Here is a 10,706-nt window from a genome sequence, read left to right on the forward strand (position 1 = left end):
ATGGGGGAGTCTCGAGAGAGGAGTACCAAGAACAGTGGCCCCCAGACCCCACAGCCTACCTCACACAAGTGGTCCTCTAGATTCCAAACTTAGGTGACTCAATGTGGTTTCTACACTGTCTCCTAATCTCTTCAATGCTCAGGATGAATAAATGTCGGCCCTGGACTCAGCCCACACACAGGGTAGAAGCTCCTAGTCCCAGACCAACTTCCATCTCTGACTGCCCTGAGTTAGGCCAGACTCACCACTCACCATAATGCTGGTGGCAATGACCTCATGTATAGATTCCAGGAAGATGGTGTGTAGCAAAGAGCAGAAGCAACAGAGTGAGCAGGGCAGAAGGATGTGGTGGGGGTGATTGCTCTGAGATCTTCCTTCTTGGAGCTCTCCTGTCAAGCCAGAGTCATGCTAACCAAAGCATGGCCAAGGCCAGAGTGTGAGATGAGATGGAGGAAGACAGGACTAAAGGAGGTATTGCTTTGTCTTGGAGCACTTGAAAATTCCAATTATATTTGACCCATACCAATCCCAAAGCCAACATGCAATGCCTCTCCTTGTTGTTGTTGGCTGTGAGCACTGTCCCTGAGCTCTTTTTCTCAAGGCTGGAACTCTGCCACTTGAGCCACAGGGACACTTCTTGTTTCCTGATAATTCATCGAGGATAAGAATCTCACACACTTTCCTGTCCTGGCTCGCTTGGCACCATAATCCTCCAGATCTCAGCTTCCGAGTATCTCGGATGACAGGTATGAGCCACCAGTGCCCAGCATGTGATGCCTTTTGAAGGCATCTTGCAGAGTCTGTATAAGGAGCCACAAAGGTCCTGGATAGACCACAACCCAATCAAGGAGCTGGGATGGGGGAAGGCTGACCTTCTAGCCAGACTGTTCCCCAAAATTAAAGATGCCAGGTGGTTTTGTATGCATCCAACACCTAGGCCAATACCCATGAGCCTTAGTTGGGAAAACGTGGAGAATACCTAAAGATTGCATTGTAGAAATCTCTGATTTTGCTTGCATGTGTTTTGTGTGTGTGTGTGTGTGTGTGTGTGTGTGTGTGTGTGTGTGTGTGTGTGTGTGTGTGTGTGTGTGAACTCAGGGCCTAGGCTCTATCCCTGAGTTTTCTTGCTCAATCTAGTGCTCTGCCACTTGAGCCACAACCCCACTTGATTTTTGATGGTTAATTTTATATAAGAATCTCAAGGACTTTCCTGTCCAGGGTGGCTTCAAAGCTTGATGCGGGCTCCACAGCAGTAAGAGTAAACATAACTCACAGGTACAATCCCTATGGTGGGTGACTCCTGCCTCCTCGTGGCCAGACGTGGGACATGCAGCCCCGTGTCATCGTCCTCTAGAGTTCAAATGGGGTAAGTGACCAGGGCCAAGCTGACTTTTGCTCACCCTGAGTGCTGATTCCAGAGCAGGTATGTTCCACCCTAGGCCAAGAGAGCTCCAGGAGGCCCGGCTCCCAGAGGCACAAGGAAGGGAGAGGTCAGCTCCAGGCCGAGCTAAGAGCCTTTGCCCACGGATACCCAAGTTGGCCTTCCTAATCACCGTAAGAACTGTCAAAGAATAAACCAAAACAAAAAACAAAACAAAAAAAATGGAGCTGTGCCTCCAAGTGCTAGAGCTTTAGCATTGAATCAAAGAGCGCAGGGACAGGGCCCCCAAGCTTTGAGTTCAAGACCCTCAGCTGACCCTCCCCCAGTTTAGCTAAATATGAACTAGTAGGATTTTTCAAGTGTTTCTGAAGAATGGTGATACTGAAGAAAGCATCCTAATTCTAAATAAAGCTGAACTTGTGACATACAGCTATGTGCTGAGTCCTTCACAGGGTCCTGTTTGCTGGGTCCTTCTGACATGGGGGTTTTGTGCTGAGTCCTCAAAAAGTCCTGTTTGCTGAGTCATCCCAAAGGGTGCTCTGTTCTGAATCCCTGAGAAGATTGGGCCCTGGTGGTTTTTGCAAAGGGTGCTGTGCACTGTGTCCATTATACAGCTACTGTATGCTGAGTCCTTCAAAAGATGCGGTGTACTAATTCATCCCAAAAGGTACGGGTACTGCTATGTTCTGAGCCCTTGAGAAGAGATGGATAAGGTGAATTTTTCAAGTGATATGTGCCGAGTCCTTTACACAGTGTGCTCTGTACTGTCCTTCAAATGGTGCTATATGCTGAGTCCTTCCACAGGGTAGTATGTGCTGAGTCCTTCAAAATTATGCTATGTGCTGAGTTTTTCGAAGGGTGCTGTGCACTATTTTACACAGTGTGCTACGTACTCAGCCCTTCAAAGGGGGCTTTGTGTGATCTTAACACAGGGTGCTATGTACTGAGTTCCTGGGAAAGAATGGTAGCATTGAGTTTTTCAAAGCATGCCATGCACTTAGTCCATTACGTTGTGGGCTATGGACTCCCTCCTTCAAAGAGTGCTGTTTGCTGAGTACTTTACACAGGGTACTATATGCTAAGTCCTTCAAAGGGAGCTGTGTGCTGAGTCCTTTACACAGGGTGCTTTGTGCTGTTTTTTGAAGTGTGCTGTGTGCTGACTCATCTAAAAAGGTACTATGTTCTGAGTCCTTGAGAGGTAGTTATCCCCAACAATCACACACACACGAACACACAGAAACATACACACACAAAAATAAACACAAACAAACATACATACACAAACGTACACACAAGGGTCACCGTGTGTGGATTTTGGTTTGTGGGTTGGAGGGTCATGGAAGAGAGTCTCCTCCAGCTGTGGAGCTGAGGGGAGATTTGATACCCAGGGCAGGTACTGGGGTTGGGAGGGAGTGATGAGCTGAGGTGAGGCTATAATTTCCATGGCCTGGAAGCCTTTGGTCCCAGTCAGGGCTTGGCTTGCAGCCAGGGGTGGGGGCCAGGCCTGAGGGGAAGAGGGTGAGGTGGCCAAGAGGAGGAGGGAGTGGGGCCCAAGGCACACTCCCATGGCAGCAGTGGCCAGGGGCATGACTCAGGGGAGGGTGAGGGGGTGGGCATGCCTGGCAGGGGCAACACAGCCCAGGAGAGGAGTGGGAGCAGAGAGAGAGAGCAGAGAGAAGAGTGAGTATACACAAGGGCAAGTGGCTTCATCAGCTGGCGGCCTCGCTGATCATATTGCAGGTTCTGGTGGGGAGCACAGAACACATGGAGCTGGTGCAGCAGGCACATTGCCACGGGCAGCCACGTGAAGGCACGGTGGCCATGGCGGCCCTGAGACTGAGGTCCCGGCAAGGGAGCACAGGAGCAGCTGAGGTGGGGGTGGTGTTCACTGAAGAAGAGGAGCAGAGGCCACATGCAGCCCTGCCATGTGCCCACAGATGCTCCTGCCCCCTCCCAGCAGCATTGCATTTCAAACATGGCACTTTTGGCTCCTACCAGCTGCGCCTCTCACAGTTGCCCAGAGGAGATGGCAAACCCCTGGCTGGCTTGCAGCCCCGAACTGGTCGCCACCCCTGGTCCTAGGACTCCGGGCCCATGTGCACCTGGAGCCACCTCCTACAGCTTCTCCCATTAGTACACGTGAGTGGTGGATCTGAGGGCCCACAGCCTGGAAACGCTCTGGCCAACCAACCACTGACACTGACCTGCACCTCCTGCCTGCCCTTTCCTGTTTCCTCCTCGAGTCCACCCTCCTCCCCCCTCCCCCAGTCTGCATGACCCTGTCAAAAGCGTGTCCCAGGGGTCGGGGATAGGGGTGTGTGTTGACCTGGGGATCCCACCCTGATCCTTAGTGGCCAGTGTCCCAGGAAACAGGGAGATGCAGGAATGGGTGAGGAGGGTTGCCACAGAGCACCTGGCCTGGAGCAGTGGGAGCCACACAGCCACACATCTGCACCCTTCCTCTCTCTGGTGGGAACCTAGTGGCTTTAATCAGATGTTGGGAACAGCACCTCCACACCTGCCTTCTTGAGTCTTTTTCTTTTTGCTGGGGGTGGTGGGTGTTGGATGCAGAAGATAGGCCCTCCTTGCTGTGTGAGCCCTTGTCTTCTGTGCTTGGTCACCGTATCACCTGAGGAGGGTCCCAGAAGAGCCCACTAGGTATGTGAGGGCACTTGGAGTCAGACAGAAGGTGAATATCTGGGAGGAATATACCCACTCTGACCCACATACACCCAGCCTGTCTGCCCTCCCCCCATCCCAGCTGACAACAGTACTCACAGGGTGATCACATTTCCCAGCTCTCCCAGCATCTGCTAGTGCTCCCTGTCCATCTGGTCTCCTCATCCCTCCCAAGAATCCACCAAATCACCCAGAAGCATCTAGGCTGGAAGTAGGGAATCCATCTATGTATGTATCCTTTAAGACCCCATCCATTTCCCCAACACTGCCCCAAACCCAGGTCAGACACCCCTCTGGGGCACCATGACCCCCTGGTTGTTTTCAGCCCCGGCTGAGGAGCCACCTATCTCGGACACCTTCACCAAGTGTCCTGGCCTAGGGTTTTTGTGAATGAGGAGTCAAGGCTGGTTTTTCCCAAGGGAAAGTGTCTGGCCCTGGAGAAAGGGATAGGCAAGGTTGTTCTGTGTTATTAGAGTGATGCTCCCTTTTGTTGGATCTCCTGTTCTGACCAGGCAACCCTTATGCTCCAGCTTGTACCTTGTCCCAAAGGAGGAACCAACAAACTCAGAAGAGGCACTGCTCTGAGTCTGTGTGTGTGTGTGTGTGTGAGTGTGTGTGTGTGTGTGTGTGTGTGTGCATGACAGAGAGAGAGGGAGCACGAGAGAGAGAGGGGGGAGGGAGAGAGACAGTCAGACAGACAGACAGACAGATCATCTTTCTCCTTATACAGCCGGACTGTGCTCAGGTGAGTGATCTGTTGGCAAATTACAGGTGCTGCATGGACTAATCTTCTGTCACAGTTCTGGATTTGTGTGTGTGTGTGTGTGTGTGTGTGTGTGTGTGTGTGTGTGTGTGTGTGTGTGTGTGTGTGTGTGTGTTGGGAGAACAGGGAGATGAGAACAATGAAAACATATTCAAGGCACCGTGTCTACAAAGAGCAAAAGCATTTTATTTGTGTGTATGTGTGTGTGTGTGTGTTGTTCTTTTTTCATCAATGCCAAGTACATGACTAGCGATAATCTGTTTTCTCTTTCACCATTTCATGGCTCCTTTGGGGAAGGTTTCAGTACATGTTCTTTTCCACCTCTCTCTTCTCCCTTTCCTGTAGCCCACAGTAGCTGCTGGGCCTGTGTGGGTCTCCCCTAGGAGGCCTGTGTGAACCACAGACCAGAGTAGACACCTGTCCTTCTGTCTTCAGCCAGAAGACAGGCAACTGTGACCACAGCCGTACTCTTCTAGCCAGACAGTGTGCTCTAGTGTTATAGTTGGAGCTAATTCAAGGGTTGGGAATGTGTCTGCCAAACGTAATTAGGGAACAGATTGGGGGGGGGCAGTAGGGCCGGGGCTGTGGTTAGGAGGGTATGGGAAGTGGTGAATGTTGTGACATGGCAGATGGTTCACCACAACCGAGACTGAGAGGGGAAACTTACCCAGGTCATTGACTGTGTCCATCGGCATCTGGGCAGGGGATTCCAGGCCCCCTCTGGTGGCATGGATTCCCTCAGGGGGCAAGGTACTGGTGGGCAGTCCTCCTTGGAGTCCTGCAGACTCCAGTCTGTGTTTGGCCTGGGCCATTTCCAGCTGGGCAGTGGTAAGCAAGTGCGCTCCCCCTGCTGGAGCCTGCTTGCTAACTGCCCTGGCAGTTAGCTTGGGCTCTCTGAAGGTTACTTTCTATAACCTGCTGTATGCTGTCTGGAAGAAAAAGCAGACCACTGAATTTAGAACCCTTCAAGTTTGATTGGGACAACGTTCAAAGCAGCATAGGAAGAGTTCCCAAGCCAGATGGTCTCCTGTAATGAACGTCATGCCTTGACTGACTTTCTTTGGCAGCTGTTGATTCTCCTCCAGCCCTCTCTAGGGTGACCGCCACAGTCAAGGCTGCTTGGGGAGCAGCGATTGTGACCTCACCATCCCTAGCCTGCCAGCTGTGAGCAGAGATGATTCCCAGCACCTGCACTGGACTCTGGGAGATTCAGAAAACAGGGATACCTAGAGGAGTCTTTCTCTGCAACATGTATCTTGGGGGCCAGATGTGGTAATCCTGACTGGCCCCAGGGGGAGGAGAGGAGGCCCCTTGAGTCAGGCATTCAGCTCACAGTAACCTTATTCGCACCTACATGGGATATTGAGTGCCACAGAGCTTGTCAGCTGCTGGACAGAGATCTTTGAGAAGACAGGCATCCCAGAGGCCCTGGAATGTAGCAAGTACATAGTGGCTCACATCCTCAGAGCCAAAACAGTTAAGTGTGGTGGCACCAGGAGGGGGTAAGAGGGAGGAGGGAGAACTGAGGGAGAGCTACATCAGGCTTCGTCCCCACTCCCCCACAGAGGATTCTTACCTGAATCAGATGGAACTGTTCTGTAGTATTGTCATAGACAGATGCTCATTTATTTTGCAACAAACCATTGCAGTGTGCACCAGGCTCTGGGGGGGTCACAGACAATGAAAAGTTCCAGGATTGGTTCCACAGAGCATGAAGAAACCTTGGATTGATCTGGATGCCAGTGCTTCAAGCCTGTCATCCTAGCTATTTAGGAAGCTGAGATCAGAGAACTGAGGCTTTTGTCTCGGCCAGAAAGCCTGTAAGACTCTTGTCTTGAATTAACTACCAAAAACAAAACGCCAGAAGTGGATGTGTGGCTCAAGCCATAGACTGCTAGCTTTGAATAAAAAGGCTAAGGGACAGCACCTATGCTCCAAGTACAAGGCCTAGGACTCACACAAAGAAAGTAAAGAGAGAGGAGGGAAGGACAAAAGGAGAAAAAGAGGAAAGAAAGGAAGAAGTGAGAACATGCAAGCCTTGGTTTGGAGTCCCTGGATCAAGGGAGCCAACTATTCACAATTTCTGTGGGGACAGTTTCAGAACCTAAAGCCAGTATGTAGGACCAAGCCACTGACCTCTCAGCAACTTCATGACAGCCAGAGATATGTGGTCACCGACTGTAGAGGGAACCAGCCTCTGGTAGAACCTAGGGCTCAGGGTGGGTCACCAGGTTTCAACTAACCTCAGCCACATCGAGTTTATTTTCTGGTCAGATAAGAAGAAAGTTTCCAAGGGCTAGGGAGGTATTGGGGTTAGAGTTTCAACGGGGGGCCAAGGGATAAGCAGGAATTTCAAAAGGGAGGATGGTCCCAGGTCAGGTGTGTCAGGAAATTGGAGCCATGGCCTCACCTGACAACATAGACTACCAGTGTTTGAACCAGACACACTTCTATTAAATGTCCTGGCACCTTGGTCTCATCATTGACGACCTGTCTTTCATTCACTGCAGGATGCCTGAGCAATACATCCTTGGGGACTAGGACTTTCCAGGGCTCAAACTGATGATACCACCCCCGGTGTTCATTCCTCCACCAAAGACTGAGGTATGCATTCCACTGCCACAGGACAGCCTGGGAATGAGGGCAGGAAATGGTTCTCTTGGCTGGCTCACTCTAGTCTACATGGCATATCTGGGATTCAGAGAGGGCAGGCTGAAGGTGGGGCAGAGCTGGGTAGAGGCTGGTGGGAAACCCAGAGGCACTGGGCTCTGAACAGGGTGGTTTCTTTGATAATACTCACAACATAGGAACATTTCTGGGATAGAGCAGCCCTTTTCACCTCCCCAAAAGGGACCTAGATCTCCCCAGTCTCCGTCCCTTGACCAGGAATCCCTTTGGGTCCCATATCATGTGGTTGGATAACTAGACCTTACCTCACTGCCCAGTGCTGAGGCAGTACAGTGAGAGAACCTGAGTCTTTGATAAGGTCAGGGGATCTTCAGTATGCGATTGTACTTGAATGTCCCAACTTAGGGCATAGATCTTATCTTTTATGCTCCAAGATAGCACTCTACCATTTGAATCCCAGCTCCACTTCCAGCTTTTTGGGGTGTTTAATTGGAGATAAAGAGTTCTCATGGGCTTTGCTGCTAAGTGTCATCCAACTGCAGTCCTCAGATTTCAGTCTCCTGGGGGGAGAGGATGACAGGAATGGAAAAGTATGTTTGGCCTGCTACCAGTAGCTCATGGCTTTTATCCTAGGTACTCAGGAGGTGAGATCTGAGGATCATGCGTAAAAGCCAGCCTGGTTAGGAAAGACCTTGAGACTCTTATATCCAAGGAATTGCCAGAAAACCAGCAGCAATGCTGTGGCTCAAGCAATTGAGTGCTTGCCTTAAGCTGAAGAGCTCAAGGCAAAGACCAAAGTCCAGAGTTCAAGACCCTTAAAGAACAACAACAAAAAGAGGTGATTAAGTTTTCCGCATAGCAGTATGCATGGTAGAAAATGCCGTGCTGGTCTATGAGGCATTCCAGATATGTGAGAGGCTCAATGTTTTGTCTACAGTGGGTCTGATGTCGGTACTGCCACCTTCTCATGGGTGGGATGTGTTCATAATTGAGGGAGTTCATGTTTCTATTCTCGGGGACTGCTGAATCCTTGGGCTATCCGTATGTTTGTGTGTATGTGTGTGTGTGTGTGTGTGTCTGTGTGTCTGTCTGTCTGTCTGTCTATGTCTGTATCTGTGTGTTTGGAGGTAGAAGAACTGGGCCTTAAACTCAAGGCCTAAATGCTGTCCCTGAGGATTCTTGCTCAAAGCTAGAGCTCTGACAGTTGAGCCACAGCTCCACCTCTGGCTATTTGGTGGTTCAGTGTAGATAGGAGCTTCAGAAACTTTCCTACGTGGCTGGCTTTGAACAGTGATTCTCAGACCTCAGCCTCCTGAGTAACTAGGATGACAAACAGGAGGCACCTGTATTAGCTTTATGTGTGTGTGTGTGTGTGTGTGTGTGTGTGTGTGTGTGTGTGTGTGTGTAGAAGTTGGTTGTAACAAGCAGTGCTGGACCCATTAGTAACTTCTAAGCGCTGTCTTTGGGGGCAGCATGGGCTTTGAGGCTGAGGTATGGGGTTCTGGAAGGGTGAAACGCTTGAAGGGGACTCAGCACCCTTAAATTATAAGAGCAAGGGAACTTTGTGCCCTGGAACTGTCTACTCCCGTGGGCCTGGCTGGTGGCAGAGGAGTGTGGATGGATCTGGAGGTGGGGCCAACAAGGGATGGCTCCCCACGGGGACAGAGAGAGTGGTCAGCACTTAATAAGGCTTTGAGTCCTGTTAGTATGGATCGTATTGGTATGCGTCAGACTCTGGGTCTTCTCATCATGACGTCTGATGGGCAAGGCCAACCCTACTTTAAACCTTGACCTGTGTTCTTCAGATCTCAGCCTCCTGAGTAGGTAGGGTTATAGGCATGAGCCTCTGGCACTGGGCCTCGGATTCTTTTTGGTATATTAGGGTTGGAAGTCAAATCCTTAGGCTTTCCAGTCAGGTCTTCTTCCATGGGAGTCAAGCCTTTCTGTCTGGCATTTCTGAGATAGAGACTCAATATATGCTCAGGCTTGGCTGGATCATGGTCCTCCTGTGACAGGCATGCACCACCACGCCTGGTCCTCTGTAGTTGGGATGGTAGATATGTAGTTCCATGCTCAGTCATCGGTTTAGATGACTGTCCCAAACTCTTAGTCCATAGCATCCGATTCTTGACCACAGTTGAAGGTCTGGGTTCGGCCTGGAACCATTGGTCCTCAGTCTTCTCACAGGACAGTCGTGAGGAAACAAGGGATCAATACAAGGAGAACTCTGGGGCAGGGCCAGCATAGAGGCAACGGTCATCAGATAAGTTTCTTGGCAATTCTGTGAGCATATAACAAGAAGACACCTGGAAAGGTCTCAGAAGGGGCCTGTTATTTATCATACCACAGGTATGGGATTATGAAACAAAACATGGCTCTTTTTCATTCTTACCCTCTCCTCATGAGGAAGGGGATCTTTCACTGTTCAGCTCTGCAGCTGGGGAAAACGAGGCACCGAAAAGTGGGATGACCTACTCATGACCCCCAGCTGACAGGAAGCTTCGTCTGACTTCTCTGCCATGCTCCCTAGGACAATGGGTGCTATTCAGTCCATTTCTTGTGGTGGGAAGTGCACTTATTGTCAATCGTGGAGTTTGAACTCTGGGACTGGGCACTCTCCACATGCTCCTCAGATCAAGGTTAGGTCTCTACCACTTGAGGCACAACACCACTTCCGGTTTTCTGGTGTTTCTTTGGAGATAAGCCTCTCACAGCCGTTCCTGCCTGGGCTGGCTATGAACCATGATCCTCATATCTTAGCCTCCTGTGTAGTTATCATTGTAGGCCTGTGCCACCGGCAGCCCGCTTACGTGTAATTCTCTCTTTCTCTCTGTAACTTGTTGAAAAGGTGCTGGAGGAGGTGCCTCAGCGTCCCCATGTGGCTGGGACCCAAGATAACCCTCTTAATCTGGAGGTAGGCTGTGGGTCAGGAGTTTTCTTGCTCAGCCTGTAGAACTAGCTCCCTTAGATAAGCCCCTCTGTGCCTGGGATAAACTGTTATGGTTACTCATTGTCAGTCTGTCTGGTGAGTACTTCCCCACTACCCTTTGCTAAGACAGTTAAAGGAAAGTGGATGAGGAGGCATCACATTTTCCAACTGCACAGCACTCTCCTGAGCCTCTGATCCTCACTGCCACTATCTGGCCAGACCCTGATTATAAGAAACTGAATTCACTCTATGTCTACTTCACGTCGCTGTAGTATGTCATTTCGGGGAGTGGAGTGAAGGCAGTGTGCAGAGGAACGACCCCAGGT

The sequence above is a fragment of the Dipodomys spectabilis genome, unplaced genomic scaffold (assembly GCF_019054845.1).
Source record: "Dipodomys spectabilis isolate Male_0828 unplaced genomic scaffold, ASM1905484v1 ptg000456l, whole genome shotgun sequence".
Classification (NCBI taxonomy): domain Eukaryota; kingdom Metazoa; phylum Chordata; class Mammalia; order Rodentia; family Heteromyidae; genus Dipodomys; species Dipodomys spectabilis.